We start from the raw sequence: 18912 nt of genomic DNA on the forward strand, positions 1-18912 counted from the left end.
CAGCAAAAAAATTCAGGAACGCACACACTAGTTGCCAATCTTTCTGCTTCACCGCAATAAGGATTAACAGAATAAGCTGTAAAAACACCTTATGAAACTCCGTAACATTGTGCGAGCGTACGGAAAGTCTGGCGACTACAGGAGCGATCATGAAATGGAAAAATTTCCAGAATGCCTATGTGCATCTTGCTGCCAGCGAGCTGCTGCAGATAAGCTGCATAGGCGCACAATAAGAAAAAAATACAGAAGGACTTGTTTAGAGTTCATGTTTTGGAGCAAGGATGAAGGCCTGATAAAAAAGGCATCGGACTATAGAGCAAAGAAAGTGGACTAACTTTCATACCGGCTGTGCCATTCAATCGACGTGGGACGATACCAAAGCAACGGAACTCTGAGGGTGACCGCTGTGCATGTAACATAAACGTGAATTAAGAAATATGTGGAGTTGCAGCGTTGCTTCAATGCTAATTGCATTACCGTAAACAATCATCGAGAGACGACTTTAACTGCAGACGAGTTCAATTTGCATATACTATATGCAAATTCTTCTAGAAACCCGAAAGAGAAACCCAAGCGCACGACGTAGTGAACGTAACCTCTCCGGATTCTTCTTGCGACACAGCAAACAACACACACCAAAAGCAAGGGCCAATTGCGGGAAACAATCATTTCTCTATGAGTCCACAAAAATAATGAACACATACAGTGCATCTGTGGATCCTTCTTTACACATTTAAAAAATAAATAAGAGATTGTTTAGATAGAGAAGTTATATGCTTCAAATTGAATAAATGGGTGTATTAAAGCGAAAAATGTTTCTGCCATGAATTACATATTTTTTTTCTTTTCAGGTTTCACATAATATGATTTCATTTATTAATATTGTTTTGCCTTTTGTACTAACACAAATATATTTGCATCCACGCCCTGTTGCCAGTCCTTTATTATTTTTGGCATACAATTAGGATCCTTTGTTGTTTTCTTTTTGCGCATGTTGTTGCCCTATATTGCTCTATATATTCGCTGAAGTACAATCGTAGCACATCATTAGAATCTGAAATGCTTAGTTGTACTTAGCCGCTGCTGCACATTGTACTATAAGTTTGAAGAATCTAAGGACCGTGGACATTGCTACCACGATTTTTCACAGTAACCAACGCTATTGTAACGTGAAAAATTGAGAATATGTCTGTGATCTGCTGTCAAACCTATCGTTCGCGGGGGCTGAGACCTTTGTGAGGCTTTCTGCGTTTAGTCTCAGTCTACCCTCGTTTGAATGAACGAGAAATAAAATTCAATTCAATTCAATTCAACCATAGGTTTTTCACTTTTCATTAGCACTGACACAATAGTGGCAGCAAAATATAATTTTTGTCGCTTGAACATGTTGTACCGAGCAGATAGCTGGACCACGTTGCATATGCTGTCACATACGAACCATTTATACAGGTAGATTATGTGGTTTCACGGGCCAAAACCACGATCTGATTATGAGGCATGCCGTATAGTGGGGGACCCCGGAAATTTGGGCCACCTGCAGCTCTTTAGCGTGCACCTCAATCTAAGTATACTGGTGCTTTCGCACTTTGGCCCCATCCAAATGCGGCCGCTGAAGGCGGGATACGATTCCGTGACCTCGTGCTTAGCAGCCCCAGCATAGCAGCCACTAAGCAAGCACAACGTGTTCGGACCGTTTCTAAGCGTCGTTTAAGTTCTCCGAACGCTGCCCCTCGTGGACGTTTTCCAATTATGGTGCGCTGGTGCGGGTCGACCGTGCTGCCGGACCCGCTTACAGGGTGGCCATCCCGCCCTCGGGTGTCGCACGGAGAACTTTTGTCTCCTACCCCCTCCCCCCCGCCTCCATGCTGGGTGACGGCTCCGGAAAGTGTACATGAAGGTCTGCACGTTCCGAGGTAGTTGACCTTAGTCGTCAAAAAAGCTGCTTTGCAGCCCTGGAAGGTCGTTCAAGGACAACCAGGCGAGGAGGCAACATAGGGCGGGTGCGGCAATCGGAGGGTAGAGCCCAGGGAGTGTCCTCATGGCCGAACATGACGCCACTTGCACGGGGCCTACGACTGGATGAAAATGACGACACCTGCATGGGCTCGACGATTGGCTGATAGTGACGTGACCCCGACGGACCGAAGGGGTTATAAGGCAGATAATCATTGGAAGAGACGTTATTCTTGCCACAGCCAGCAGCGTCCGAGTTGCTGCCGGCCGCTGATGACCTTTTACTCTTAGTTTACTTGTTTCTAAGTCCTGTACATAATGTGAGTAAACCTTCATTTCTCCAAGTCCACCTCAACGTCGGCCACCTTTCAAATATTGTGTTCACGCTGTAATATCATTTGCTTTCTGTTTTTGATCACACATTTCGCAATATATGCTTTGAGGCCCATACGAATTCGATAGTTTCCTTTCTTCTTCTCAATATGGTATCTTATAAAAACTTTGCTTCATTTCTCTTCCTTTCGGTGGCACTCTGGCTTTGACGTCGCATCATAAACTCACCCTTGCTTCATATAAGCTGGCACTAAGATGAAATAATATGTTACACTGTATTAACAAACTAATCGTATTGCACTATCAAAATACCACATATATGCCACTAAAGGACGCTTGTTAACTAAGAAAAGGCGCGAAAACTAAGGCCAGGTGGCAATGTCGCCTTGAAACTCCTTAGCCACTTCAGCCTTAGGGCATGGTTCCTTACAGCGTCTAGTCCCGTGCTAATGCATTCTGATCGGTAACGAAGGAATTAATTGCATTTTCAAGAAAGCGAAGATACAAGCAAGCAAATATCGACATCTTACGCTGGTGAAAATCGCCCAAATACGAGACTATACTCTGAAATCTATGTGTCCCACAAAGTACCGGTGGCGAAGTTTTCAGTAGTAATCTAGTTCTTCCCGATAAATGAATGCGATTAAAGCTTTCACCGGGTGCTCTACCAGTCTAAGCCAGGCTAAACCGACCTAATGAGTTATTAGGTAGTGTAAGAGCAGTAGCAGTTCAGCGAAGCTCTCGGCCTTCGAATACTCATAGTTCGCGAAAGCGGTTCATTTTCTGAGAATGACAGTGACTCTATAATCCCGATCACCTTTGTTGTTCACATCGCGCTGCCCCATAATATTGCAATGCCGCAGAGGAGCATCCACGCATACGTAATTGGGACGCTGCCGTAACGACGCCGTGAAGCGAACGAAGATTGAATAGACTGTAAGACAGGGTAGAGTCACGAACAGGAGCGCGTGATATGCAGCCAAGCTCATGGCAGGGCTAGGCACGCCATGAATATATTGCCGTATAAATTATGTTGGCAGCTTCCTATTTATGACCCTCCGAGGTCCTGACGGGCCTTCGTCTACATAAGAAAGGGTACAAGGGTAATGTACGTAATATATTTTGCTATACTGGTGATATGCGTATTTTTTGTGCTTTAGCTATCCACGATAGCTTCAAGTGGACGAACCGCTTACGCTACAAAGTGATCACTGTTTTTTTTTGTTATTGCTTGACGATACTGTGTGGGCCATAACACAAACACAACAGTGGACGTTCCGGCGAAATCGGCCTGTATTCTCACGCATAGGGTTGATTAGGTGAGGCTAGGTTAGGTGGGATGCTGCCTTCGCTCGGTAATCTGTGAGGACAATTGTCTACATCGTTCTCATTTCTTGTCAAAGCCTCTAAAAACGACTAGCGTACAGAGGTCACAAAAGAACTGAAACCTACGATTACACAACTCGTTTCGCAATAGAAAACTGGCGATTTGGTTAACGTTCATCGTGTGGCTGTCACCACACGATGAACATGTTCTCTTTCTGCTTCCGTCTCTCATTATTGTTAACATCATCATCATGATCCAAATTTATTCACATCATTCTAGTAGCTCTGCCACCGCGCAAAAAAAGACAGATCGTTCCTTGTGGAGCACAGATCTCTCCATGGGTTTAAACGAGAGCGCCTTCGGTGCAGCTACAAGATTTCAGAAGAAAAACAGAGCAGCTGTGAGCCCTGAAAGATGTGGTCGCAAAGCTTTGGGCTATTTTGCTGTAACTTAATTGCCAAAAAAAGGCAATCAGCGCTTGCGCTATACTCTTGCTTGCTTTTTCGTTGGCCTCCAATGGCAAATAAGGGAACGCAGGTTGCATCTCTATAATCACACGCCCGCACTATGTTGTAAGGGTCATTACGGAATTGTCTCCGATGCCAAACAAGTATGTAGCAGAGCACGTATCTCGTTCACTAAAAAGTTTCAGTTTCGCCCGAAAGGCGAATCGTCGATTGAGACAGCAAATAAGTAGACAACTATACGAAGCAACGATAGTAGTTCGGCCGTATAAATTCGCATACCTTTGCTTTGTAACTCAATTACCAGCATGGTATCAGCACGCACAGGCAACCATGAACACATAGCACTCGATCACCGCGGACAGTTGCTGTCAAAACGCTGGCGTGAGCGAGCGCGGCAGCAGCAGCTAGCGAAGTGACCTTCGTGCTGCCTATCGCTTAGACTCCAACTGCGCGGAGAGAACAGAGCACGCACGAACGTACGGGCAACCTCTAGGTTCCTTTCGAGATACCGCGCAGGACAGCGCGGCGACGCGGAAAGTACGCAGTTGCTGGCAGAGTAGAAGCTGCGCCCTTCCCCCCTCCTTCATCCCTCCTGCGCTGCTTCACCACTTTCCACCTTCTCGAGCGCGAGATTAAGCCGCGGTAGTCATTTCCCTTGCGCCCGGTCCCGAAATACGCAGTTGCTGCAGGAGCCCATGACGCCCCACCCCCTCGCATCCCCCCCGCCCTTTCGCGCCACGGTGGACGGTGCGTTGTCTCTCTGCTTTCTTCCCTCGCGTACGCCATATTGAGGCGTGCTCCTCGGATCCCCTCGCGTGATTCCACTCGCGCATACAAAATACGGCACGCGGCGACGGTGTTATCGCCCTTGGACTTTATGTAACTGAGCATCCCGTCGACAGCGACGCCGATGGTGAAAATGCGTCTGGAGTGTCCATATATTTGCTATCACAATAAAAAACCGATGCATCATCGTTTAAAAATTGCATTTTACTGCAAATGTCTGTAGAGTGCTGAGGTTGATGTAGATGCGGGAACAGCTCAGTGACAAAAATTTGTTGCTGTTTTTTTTTTTTACGCAGCTGACTCTACTTGGAGCGCGTTCGCAGGAGTGACCTTTCTGAGAGTTACTAGTCTTAGCTAATTGCCTAGCGCGTTCTGCTGTAAGTCACGAGGTAATGGGCTTCAGCCACATGCAGAGCGAACAGATTCTCATAGGGTAAATATTCAATGAAACGCTGATGTACTGAATTGTACATAGAAGCATGTGAAAGAACCTCAGCTGGCCAAAATTATTATGAGGAGCACACAAAGGCGTCGATCATGGCCCCACGCTTGTGTCGAAATTAAACCAAGTCAGACACCCAGTTCTTGCATGTGCGTGTGCGTGTCCAACCGGAAATGAGTTGGTGGCGCCCTCTCAGTTCCGAAACCGGCACCTCGGCTTTCAATCGTGCTTTAGTAGAAAATTAAGAGGTAATTCTGACTATATGCGGTTCTTTACCGTCCAGTTCAATGTAAGAAACAAAAGAGCTCGTATTGCGAATGCCCTTCTTTCGAAAGTCTACAATTTGAGCTTCGCACCACCCTTAGCAGGTTAGATGGAAGACCTCTCATTAAGAAAACAACACCTCAGGAGCGAAGCACCCACACATTGCCGTAGCAGAAATCCGCAAGAACGGCGCATCGATTTATGAAGTCAACCAGCGCGGAGTGGTATCGTGCGAGGCATATCCACTTTAGTAACGAAGAATGGTGAATGTCGATAAATGCACCCACGCTGCAGAACTTTACGTTGTATTTTTTTTTTGCAATGGAGTCTTGAGCGCCAGAGAATAAAGGACCTCTCACCTTCCATGCGCATTGCAAACAGACCAGCGCGGCGCATGGCCACGTCCCTGCAATCGTGTCTGCAAAATATTTAGCGGCTGCACAGCGCAAAAGGCGATGACGTTTCAAATGTACGCTCACGTGCCTTTCCTCTACAGTAAGCTCCGAGTCCAGACGTAAGCCCAAGTTCCACGCACAAATACTTCTATGTAAGCCGCACTGCTTGCTACGTCACCGAATATGGCACGTGACATCGGTGCATTGTTTAGCACAGACTCGCTACTGGGAGGACAGCACTCTGCGAAACGAAAAAGAGAAAAAAGAACGAATTAGGGCTGGGAGGTAAACGTTACGCAGTACATAGACTGCGGCGTGAGAAAGGTACGGGAACAGATAAAGAATTAAAGGGTGTCTACGTTATCTGCTAAGCTCGCGTCCTGGCAGAATGTCTAGGCGAATGTGAAGTTTCTACGATCTGCTCGAACAAAGAAACAATTTGGAAAACTCGATGTGCTTAGCGGCTCCCCAGACGGCACCCTACAGCTTCCAGTATGACAAATAAGTTCTGCAGAAGCCCGCAAGCTGGAGAGACGCTTATGAAAAGGAGAACTGACAAATTTTTGTTGGAAATCACTTATCCCTTTCAAAAACTTCTTGTGTATAACCCAATTGTGTAATGGGGCCTGTTTAGGGGTTTTTTATGGTGGGAGTATGCGCAGTTTCTAGTTAGTTTTCAACAATCATCATCATCAGCGGCCTGGTTACGCCCACTGCAGGGCAAAGGCATCTACCATACTTCTCCAACTACCTTGGTCATGTACTAATTGTGGCCATGTTGTCCCTGCAAACTTCTGAATCTAATCCGCTCACCTAACTTTCTGCCGCCCCCTGCTACGCTTCCCTTTCCTTGAAATCCAGTCCGCAACTCTTAATGACCATCGGTTATCTTCCCGCCTCATTACATGTCCTGCCCATACCTGTTATATCAATTTGTTTTTAATCTAGAAAAAGATTTCACAATGTGTTTCAGATTGCTGGAGCTGTACTTTAACAGAATGATGGACGTCGTAAGCCAAGTTAAGGCGAAGCAGAAAAACTAGCTTATTTATCCTGACCATTCAGTGGGTATTGCAGATGGTGTCACAGTTTTTCTACGTCACCACTCGCGAAGCAGCCAATCGTTTAAAATTCAGTAGATGATGATTTGAGCTCATCTCTATCTGACATGTTATTTGTGCTGCCAGTCTTTGTAATGCTTTGGAAATCTGTTAAGTGAGTGAAATAAAGAGATTTCCTTGTTGTCACGTTCGATGCAGAGCCCTATATCGTGTACCGTAACCTCCTATATACTCAGCCTGCTTCGCAACTACAGCCAATTCACGTCAAACGTGTATGCGTATACTAAGAAAATCGCGATCGCTGTATAGGGAACGTTCTAACCACGGGAGGTAAATATGAAAAAAAAAGATCCATATTTACTCGTCGCCAAGATATATACAAACACCTTAGCTGCGCAGTGACTCTCCTGAGTATTCTGTGTTTGCATTAGCCGGAAAACAGACACGGCCCTTAGTACCGCAGTTGAAGCTATTCAAGGAACCCTGCAATGCGGTGGAAGTTGCTAGAAAAGGTAGCAGTGGAGCCTTCTTGCGGCATCCGCGGAAAACGCGGGCGCCAGAGCCCGGCCGGTCGCAGCACTAGAGCATTTTCAAGCTCGCTGCGCTCTGAGCCCGCGCGGCAACGCATACGAGGCGGCCGAGGGCGCTGCGAGCTTGGTGATGCCGTTTCCAGAACGTTCTACGGGCGCCACCGTTGAGATTTCCTTCCTCCTCCCCACCGCCGTCACCGCGCTTGCCCTCAACGCCGCTACTGCGTTGTTCCTAACATTTTCTTTTTACTCCTCCTCCTCCCCAGCACCACTGTTGCCCTTTCCCTCAATGACCTCCGGTGCTGCTGTTCCCTAAAGCTCTCGCTTTAGGAAAAAAAAAAAACAGTTTGCCACTATTCAAATGCTGCTACGCGTCTTCCTTTCTGTTTCTGTACCAGGACAGCGCTTCCATTTACATCAGAAAAAACATACGAGAGTACCTGCGTTCCGTGAGCTCAGTCAAACTATAAACCGTCGCGCACAATACTTCGGAACTGCTAATTAAAGTGAGGTAGAAAGAAAATTTAGAACCTCTTTCAGTGCAATAGAGTTGCCAAAATGAAACCGAGTGAGCGTTCAAGACACACCTAGTAAATAAAGAGAAAAACGCGATGAATAAGAGCGCTAACACCCCGGTGTGGCAGGCGCGTGTAACTGCGTCAACAATGCTTTTATCTGCCAGTAGCAGCCTCACTTCCCCGTACTGAGTTCATTACATGGGCTTGCTCACTTCTGTCACGTCCTCTTGCAGCTAAAGCGAGGTTTGTTTATCATCAGCAGCAGTGCGCGTGAAAACTTCCTATAGTGTCAAGCCGCCACCGGCATGGTGCTTGTGTCTGGATGCTGTTCATTCCTCTCCAATAGGAAGTCAGTGTGCCTAAGCGGTGAAAAAACAAAAGAAAGACCGGGAAAAAAAGCTTTTATGAAAGCTATGGTCCGTGCGCAGCCCGAAGAAATAACAAGAGCACCACCCGACAACCGTGGTCTTTTCGTACTGTGAGTCGTTTTTGGTGGGCTGATAACGCTGCCTTTACTATTACTTTTTATTAGATGGCTCCGTGTTTGTTTCACCCTGACTGTTGCATTGCGATGAGACTCATTTGCATGCCGTCGGGATTGCGGGTCGTTCAAGCGTTCCAAAAAGCTTTGATGAGGGGAAAACGTATCCTTATGTTTTTGTTTATGGCAGGTTCGGAGTTGTACAACAAAAGCAAAGCCCGAATGCATTCTTCCGTTCATGTGGGCGCATTACGAAACACGGTATTATTCAATAATAAACTATGCAATCAGGTATTTTATACGTAACTGGCATTCGCCGCCTTAAATAATGCTAATGTGCACCGGTGTTTGGATTGATTGTGCGTTTTCTGTAAGGTTAAATGTTGATTGTGAAAATATTGATCGGAGAGTATGCAGGAGTAGTGATAAATATAAGAGCGATGCCAGGTGTTGCGTCACAGTCGTTAAAAGACTACACTTGACGCTGAGGTCAAATACGTACATTCTTTCTACAGCGAATGAAATTGTAATTCCATGTCAATTACAAACATAAATATACCCAAGAAATTACCTAAAGGGCTTCACACGTAGGTGAAAAACCATCAGCGAATGCCGGCGATGACTGCCAAGGGAGGGGGAGGGGCAGAATACAGGGAAATGCAAGGATGAAATAAAGCAAAGTGACAGATTTTTATGCTAGCCAGAAAAAAAGCCACGCGTCATTGCATTGGTTATGAGGTCCTCATCGTATGTTCTATAGCTGCTCGTTACTTATTTGCAGTCTCACGCACGAGGCGCTATGTAGCTAATATTGTTGCGTTCTCACATAATGTACAGCGTGCCAATACTTCCTCACGGATGTGTCGCTGTGGCTCAGGACATGCGCTAATCTTTTTCCTCTAACTGATCCGCACTCATTTGCGAAAGAGGAAGGAACTTCTCTTGGAAACGCAGAACTGAAGGAGTGGATCAGGAAATGCCTCTGACGAGTCCTGGTAATTTCTATCCCTCGACTGGGTTTCGTAAAACGGCTTCCGTTTTCCTCTGTACAACTCATTTCACCGCAAAAATCGACCTTTGTGCCACTTGTTTTAGGACGAAATCTGAAGACCTTGGCAAATTCTATAGGAGATCACGATAGTTGTACTGAGCCAAATGCAATATCTTATCCTGCAACCACAACATTTTTATTTTTCCAGTTATTCGACTGGCTCGATTCGCGTAGAAAAACCACTTAAGTTGCGAGTGGTCTCGAGCGGGGGGGGGGGGAGGGGGGCGGCTCTGTTTGAGGGGTGAAGTCGGTGCAAGCGCTAGGTTCACGTCTCTCGACAGTGTATGTCGGTGAACGCGGGCATGGAGGCAGCTGCGATTTTGTAGATGCAGATTGGGCCGAATCCTTAGCTTGTGACCGAGTATAGAAAGCTATCCGCTGTAATTAAGGCATTATGCGCTGAAATGCGCAAATATTCGTTGCTTGGGGTTATTTAGGAAGCGCCTCTCTCTTTTTTTTCACTGCGTTGTTCAGCAGAGAACCGAGCCGTTAACCATCACAACGGTCGCGGTGCAGCATAGGTGGCTATACAATACGAGTCGATCGATTTGCCATATCTCTGTTGTCTTCAGCGGCGGGAGCTTCGGTGCGAAGCGTGGCTACAGGACCTGCTGATCTGCAGCTGCTGCGGTATGGTATCCGGTCGGGAGTGAAAGAGGCCGGCTGTCGTTCGCGAGCACTCCACCAGATCACCTAGCATTCACGAGCCCCAGAATTCTCGCGCAACACCACTAGCGTCGTAAATGCATTTAACGGTCGGCTTTACACCGACAACACGGCCTTTGCATCGGCGTTTTCTTTTTGTATTGCACGCAAGTCCAACCACCACCGAGAATTAAAATGGGCGGAAGATCAAAGGAAAGATATTTGCTGCAAAAAAAAAAGAAAAATAGTAGAAAGATGCAATGGCTCAGATTGCAGGCGGTCGTGCACATGGAGCCGTTCCAGGGACAGGAGAATGTTTCGTATCGCGCATGCGCGCTGAACTCCAGACTTCACGCGCATCCACTGGAGCATGGCAGCGGCTCCTCTCGTTAACGCTAAGCGGGTATCGATCAAGATGGTATCCTCCTTCGGTCCACGCTGCTTACATTGTACCGACGATAGAGCTTTTATAGAGCCATCGTTACACGCTCCAGTTGGATTCCTGCAGCGCGATGGCGATAGCCCTGGTAGCCAGGCCAGTGAGGGCTGGGGGAGAAAGCTCATTTTCACGGTGCATTGAATATTCCGGAAGGAAAACAAAAGTAAAGCCATGTATATATATCATCGCAATAAAAGCACAAGTGAAGAGAGCAGAAAGGCTTCCCCACTATTGCATCACCTGTAACCCCACGGGTGCTGCGAAACGTTTTCCCAGTTCTTTTAGTCTTTTTTTTTTTTGGCAGTTCACTTTCTTTTCTGGTACGTGATTTCGATGTGGTTGACGTGGCATTCGCCGTCATCAGTCTTTGGCGGCGGCGATGCTCGCCGAGCGCCAATTATGAGGCAGCCAGTAAGGAGACGAACCTCTCCGAGCCGATCGAAGTGACGGGATATGGAGCGAACCGAAACAAGGTTACCGGGGAGCAAGGTGATGGGAGTGCTGCAGAAGTGTATCGATTTACGGTCGTGATTTACGCTCGTGCGGGGTTTCACGCTCGGCTCGCTACTTTGATTAGATGTGCGCCTCCATCCCAAAGTGTCACCTGCCGTAACGTTTAAGTGGTCGTTCGGTCGTATTGTGTTCGACTTCGCTTGTTCTTTGTTAAGGTATTATGATTTCTTATTCCTAATTTATTTATTTGAATAAACCTCAGTTGATATTAAGCACTGCGGTCGAGTTCTTTACCTTCGAATTGACCTTTTTTTTTTCTCACAGCTCACCTCAAGCGTTTCGACAATTGGGTAACGATAACCTTCGAGTAACATTCATATCATGCAGGCGCGCATGGCGCTGAGCGATCAGTTTGTGTTTTTAGCGGATGAAACGCGGTGCTCGGGAGAAGGATAAATACGTTCACGTGTCAATATCGTACAAGCTTACACTACGATTTGTAACAAAGTCCAAATCAAGGGTACTTTGCAGAAACAATAAATGCCGCGCAGTAACTATCTGCAATATTTATCTGTTCAGAAAATTATTTTAAAGCACTGGTTGCTCGCCTTTCAAGTTTAACTGTTGTATAATTCCCCAATATTTCCTCAAGGGGTGTAGGCGTTTGTCATGAGCGCATCATTTACCTAGGAATTTATTTCTATGTTAAGCTTGAATGCTGCAGTACCACAAGAGGTGTTTAATATATGCTTCCTATTCAGAGCCAAAGCACACCGCACTTTCGGCTCCTCCTATTTAATATAAATAAGCACTTTGCGTACGTTGTGCCTACACGTAATGCGTGCATTAGTGTCTCGAGATAAGGTGTAGCAGTTTTTTGGAATGTTGAACTACATTTTTGGGTCAATCTCAAATAAAACGATGTTTCGACCATGGTGTTCAAACCAGGTGCATCTCAATCATCAGCCTGAAAGGTTGGCTAAACTTATGCACAGCTGGAAGTTTATATTAGTGTGCAATATTAAAATACAGGATGCTTCAAAAGTCAGAAAAGACGCAAAAATGGAACTAGGCCGGATGTCGTTGTCCTTAAATTCACAAACTAGCATGTCGTGACGTCATGGACTTTTACAACGTCTGATGGCATCGCGTTTAGGCGCAAGCAGCACTACATTCGCGTTTTATATAAATTGAAGATTCGTACCGAAAAGTTTGGATAACTGTGGCGGTGCCCGAAGGGCTCACATACGCGAGAATATTTCCGAGCACAGTACGTAACAATGACGTAGAAGTGATAGGGCGTCGACGCGAACTTAGAGAGAAAGAAAAGTTACACTTACATTTTATCCACTGGTAGTGAACGTTTTCCCGGACGAAATGAACAAAGTTGAGAGCTTTTGAAGAGTACTTTACTAATCTGCATTGATATGGTGTTGCTCTTTCTATTGAACATAGAAAAAATATTTCTATTAGCATATTAAGCGTGGGTATTGAAATATACAAAGACGGGAAATATTTCTTGAACCTTACTTCCACTATTAGGCAACCTAAGGAGCTCAAAAAGCAAACAAATGTTACGTACAAATTTTCTGGACCTAACTGCTGCTCATCCCTAAATGGTCCGCCCTTTAAGTCTTTCTTGCGCTATGTGTATTGTGCACTGAAAAAAAATTCCACTTGCAAAGTTCCCGCGCTTTCTCCCGACTTGACGCGGGAGTCTCTCCAACCTTCAGCGATGATTAGCACGTAGCTTTTGCGGATTTTCCTTTAGCCGAGGGGAGGGCAGAATGATACACTGCAGCTGCAAATAAATGTCTCAGAAGGGAACATGGAGATAAAGAAGGTTTTATAGGGAAGAAAGCTCTAAAGGAAGCAAATAAGGAATGAAAGTATATTGAAAGAGAGATAAAATGGTTCGTGCATTATTAGAATTTAGAGCTCTGGTGTCCGGAATGCAACAAGAACACTGGAAACGAAGTTAGAAAAACACTAAGGACCGGGGTGAGGGAGATAAGAGCCGGTGGAAGAGGGAATGTAGACAAGCATTAGAAAAAGTGCTTTTATTCAAGGACACGCAGGCAGAAAATGATTCGCTCTTCCTGCTTGTAGCAGCCTGTCGTGGACGGATGGTTACGCACCAAGAGAGAGAAAAGTAGCAAAATTAATGTGTTCCTCCCAAAAACACGCATGCGATGGGCCTTTTCTTTTACCAGCGCACGTATGCACTGGCGTTGCTTTTACATAAGTCTGCGCACATACACGTAGGGCCGCTGTCCACCAAATGTTTGCTCGATAATGCCTGCACATATTCGAGCACATGCCGCCTTTCTTTTCTTTTCTTTATCTTACTTTCTCATCTCTTTCAGGAGTGCTCTCTGTCAACCTGTCTGCCCTTTGCGGCCCTTTTTTTAGACTATACAATGTGTGTACTTTCTTGATACCGCATCGTAAGGCCAGACGTTTTCTTGGTTTTTTTGCATTTACTCCTTTTCTGATAAGTGGGCATGCCTCCCACCCTGGTGATCACCGCCAGATCCCTCCGTTTCATTAGTGGCTGGCCTTAATTCTTTAGTATTCACCTTTTCTACTCACTCTCCATGTGCGCAACGATGCTGCCACATGGGACGAGGATTAGCGATTATAAAATTGCTGCAGTATCTTACCTAGGCTTATCGCCGCATTTTTTGTTTATCGAACGTCGAAGCCTCAACGCCTACCACTGCCTTGATATAGGTGATTGCGGCACCAGCTCATTCTATATAGAGAAGTGAAAAAACATGGTTTTATTTCCTAACCTTTCGTGTTGTACGGGCTTCCTTCCTTTATTTTTCGTTCATTTCATATTTGTTTCTTTATATATTTATGAATTTTTTAAAATTTATGTTGTTCAGGGAACACCTCGTACGTAATTTCCTAATCTTGTACATTCCTGTATTCTACAAGTGCGTAGATTTCTTTGTTTTCAAAACCACAAAATAACTCTGTACATATTGTCCTTTATTCACCGGTTTTCGTTCCTCTTTAGAAAATATTACACCATTTTATGAACGCACAACGCTACGCCTGTAGGGCATAATTGATAAGTATTACTAGTTATAATACATTAACGCAATGGGCAATGCTATTCAAAGCATTACCTGTGTACCTTAGAAAGCATCTCCTCGTATCAATAAATATCCCCTGAAATGGAGAAGGAACAAGGCCAGCTTATTATGGAGCTTTCTGTCAAAATGAAGTAATGAAATAAATTTAGAGTGGTTAAAGTGGCGTTATATGAACACTGCTTCTCCAGTTTGTGATGGCATCAGATGCAGAACTGAACTTTTTTTTCAGCACTGTATTTAGCTGTGTCCCACCAATACCTGCATAATAAAAAATAAATAAAACAGAGAGAGTGTTGTAACGTGCTAACACTTTCCTCGAGCTCACTGCGAGAAAAGCCACGCCGACTTTCTTTCAAGGTTTACGGATGTTTGCAGTCGATCAAAGTTATGCACAATTCATGGCGGTAAACTGCGTTTTGTATTGAAGCCGATGTGCAGTTCTGTCGAGCGCTGCGAATAAGACGGTTGGACGCGGCAAGAAGGAAGGGCAAAAGTGCAAAAAAAAAGAAGAACATGGGACGAACAGTTAAGTCACGGCGATTGCAGGTGTCCGGCTTTGGAAGTGAAGAGGCGATGGGCTATTCCTTCTTAGGAAGCCGCTGATGCTTCGTGCTTTTTCACCTTCTATACTGTGGAGAGTGATCGCCGCATTTAGTGACGAATTTAAATAAATAGACATTGGGGTCTTTCCCAAGCAGGAATGAAGACATATTTCATATAGTTGTGCCCTTCGGATGCAAAATTCTCTCGTCCTAAGAGACAGCAAACGTAAATAAAGCGTATTGCGAAGTAACCACCAAATGTATGAGTGCCCGAAGAGATCATGGTAATACCGTGTGTCTTCAAAAGTAATTTTTACTTTTCACGTAAAATAATTTTGAAAAGCTCACAGAGGATTACGGCATATTCGAATACAAAGGCTGAGCGCAGCAGCTCTGTATGTATTTTCCTATCGTGATATATTTCCTGTCACAGACAATCAGTCTCGTGCAGCACGCTGCGAACGGAGCGAAGTGGGGAGCGACTGCCTCGCTAATTGGAACAACGAGAGAGGCAGCGCGCGGGTGAGAGCGATTCACAGCAGCCGGCGCAGACGGACATCCGCTCACTCAGCGCTTCGTTTCCACATGCGTGACGTGCGCTACTCTGGCGCCATCTCGTAGCCCTTGTAGCCACAGAGCTCGTCTTGCGCGGCACTGCGCTTTCCTTCTAACGCTTTCTCCGTGCCCTCTTCCTCCGCTGTCCGCCTCATGGTTCCGGTGCACGCTCCTTCTCCAATTTCCTCCTCGCGTTCTCTTCGCTATCGCCGTCTTTCACCACCCGCTGCGCTCCGCTCTCGCTCTTTCATCCTTCCCTATGCTCCTTCGCTCGGTTACGAGGAATGTTGGTGAACGCCGACGCTGAATGCAGGAACCGGCGCCTAAGAGCTCCGCTCTGAAATTCTAATTGAAATATGTACGATTGCAGAGCATTGCTGGCCCCGTATATAAATCGGGCAATATGTCTTGCGCGAAAAGTTAGGGGAAACAAAATGCGCATGCTTCAAAGACGTGTCCCTTCTGCTGAATATTCGCCTTCAAAGAAAGACCTACGCGTTTTCTATCAATGTCTATGTAGGAAGAAACAAACAGAATAAAGCTTTCAGGTCCATTTGCATATATAAATAATTACGTAATTTATATACTTATTTTCAATAAGTTGTGCTTCCCTAGACAATATTTGCCCACCTTCGGAAATGTTGGACAACGTGCTCGCTTTCAATCAGACATTACGCATGCGTGTAACGCATGGCCTGAGCTTGATATTCTTGATTTGTCGATTCGCCGTCCTACGTACTAACGGGTGCTTCTTTATTCCTGCAGCAAAAAAAAAGTGACACAGCTTCTTGGAAGAACTCATTATGCACACGGAGACACCACACAAACTTATGTGTTTTCGTCGACAATTGTGCCCTGAAGCAAGGCTCTTGACGTTTACTCTTGTCTGATATTTCTTAGTTGTTCAACAACTTTTTCATGAATCGTAGAATTTTTTTTTACCCAGAAGCCATAAAATGTCGACTTGTAGTTATTGAAATATCTTTATAACGAAAAGTTACACGTACATTGTTTTCATCAGCTTCTGTAGGTCATTTCTGAAATGTTTGTAATGATTATGATATATTTGACTTTGTGACATTTGCTTACTACTTTCTTACCTACGTGTTTACACAGTGTGCTGGTCGATCGTGGCCGGTAGAAAAGAGCCCGCACATTACATAATTTTCTTGTAGTCTTTGGCATAAAAATAAAAATTTTGCTATTGGAAAGACACATGTTGATAGAAGCTTAGCACTATGCGGCTCCCTTTAGTGCTTTAGCTTCCGTCCTATACTCATTCCTGCGCTGGCTTCCGCAGCGCCACAGGATCGGCCGTTTCTGTATGCAGCCTTGCCAGCTGTCATTGTATAGTCTCATTTCTTTGTTATAATACCCCATTTTTGATGACTGTTCGCGCAGCCTGGCGGACTAATTACTGGTTCTTCAGTCTCTCTTTTGTCCTCATAGAAATAATGCACCACGCATATAACAAAATCCGATGCTACAAAAAATATAGTGCGAAACTATTCACCACGCCACAAAATGAAATTGACCTGCGTGCACCACCACAGAAATATCTAATGGGAAACGATTCTCCAACTCCTTACGGCGCCGACTTGCCGTTTTGTCCTGATGCTGCTTAGCTACCAGCTGCACCATGACACATACACCATAACACATGCCACATTTAATTTCGTTTCATTTTCATCCTAAAGGCCCGGAGGCATTACATAAGGGAGGGCTTTAATACTTGTTACAATGTTACTGTGACAGTGCTTGTGACAATGCAGTGACCGTAAAACTTTCCGCGAAATATTAAATAACCACATTGCTTCATTACCGATCCTACCCACCCGTACTCCAACACAATGTTCCTCTTTATGCGCAATGCTTCCTGGCTTGATTTTGTTTATTGTACACGCGCACGATGTTGTTACCAACTAAGCTACCGTGCACCATTTTCCTATCCACTTTCTGGAGAACTTAAAAATAATCCTAAATACCTCAGAAAGTAGACGACAACTCATTGCTGCGGTAGCTGAATTGCTAACAGCATCACACCCACAATGCGAAGGCGTGGGTTCGTATCCCACCTGCGACCACTAGCTTTTTCATGCGTTTTCACTCTCATTTATTTATAGTTTCCATTTTTCAATTAGCAACTACAAAGAGTTACCCCTTTGTGGTCGATGGTGTCATTATGAGCCGGCTTCTTATAATTTGACAAATAATTATCGGCCCCCTTTTTCGTTACTTCTCGTTCACGCACACGCACGTATATTATATATATATATATATATATATATATATATATATCATCATCATCAGCCTAGTTACGCCCACTGCAGGGCAAAGGCCTCTCCCATACTTCTCCAACTACCCCGGTCATGTACTAATTGTGGCCATGTTGTCCCTGCAAACATCTTAATTTCATCCGCCCACCTAACTTTCTGCCGCCCCCTGCTACGCTTCCCTTCCCTTGGAATCCAGTCCGTAACCCTTAATGACCATCGGTTATCTTCCCTCCTCATTACATGTCCTGCCCATGCCCATTTCTTTTTCTTGATTTCAACTAAGATGTCGTTTACCCGCGTTTGTTGCCTCACCCAATCTGCTCTTTTCTTATCCCTTAACGTTACACCCATCATTCTTCTTTCCATAGCTCGTTGCGTCGTCCTCACTTTCAGCAGAACCCTTTTCGTAAGCCTCCAGGTTTCTGCCCCATATGTGAGTACTGGTAACACACAGCTGTTATACACTTTCCTTTTGAGGGATAGTGGCAACCTGCTGTTCATGATTTGAGAATGCCTGCCAAACGCACCCCAGCCCATTCTTATTCTTCTGGTTATTTCAGTCTCATGATCCGGATCCGTGGTCACTACCTGCCCTAAGTAGATGTATTCCCTTACCACTTCCAGTGCTTCGCTACCTATCGTAAACTGCTGTTCTCTTCCGAGACTGTTAAACAATACTTTAGTTTTCTGCAAATTAATTTTCAGACCCACCCTTCTGCTTTGCCTCTCCTGGTCAGTGAGCATGCATTGCAATTGGTCTCCTGAGTTACTAAGCAAGGCAATATCATCAGCGAATCGCAAGTTGCTAAGGTATTCTCCATCAACTTTTATCCCCAATTCTTCCCACTCCAGGCCTCTGAATACCTCCTGTAAACATGCTGTGAATAGCATTGGAGATATCGTATCTCCCTGTGTGACGCCTTTCTTTATAGGGATTTTGTTACTTTCTTTGTGGAGGACTACGGTGGCTGTGGAGCCGCTATAGATATCTTCCAGTATGTTTACATATGGCTCATCTACACCCTGATTCCGTAATGCCTCCACGACTGCTGAGGTTTCGACTGAATCGAACGCTTTCTCGTAATCAATGAAAGCTATATATAAGGGTTGGTTATATTCTGCACATTTCGCTATCACTTGATTGACAGTGTGAATATGGTCTATTGTTGAGTAGCCTTTACGGAATCCTGCCTGGTCCTTTGGTTGACAGAAGTCTAAGGTGTTCCTGATTCTATTTGCGATTACCTTAGTAAATACTTTGTAGGCAACGGACAGTAAGCTGATCGGTCT

This window comes from Dermacentor variabilis, chromosome 7, assembly GCF_050947875.1.
Source record: "Dermacentor variabilis isolate Ectoservices chromosome 7, ASM5094787v1, whole genome shotgun sequence".
Taxonomy (NCBI): Eukaryota; Metazoa; Arthropoda; class Arachnida; order Ixodida; family Ixodidae; genus Dermacentor; species Dermacentor variabilis.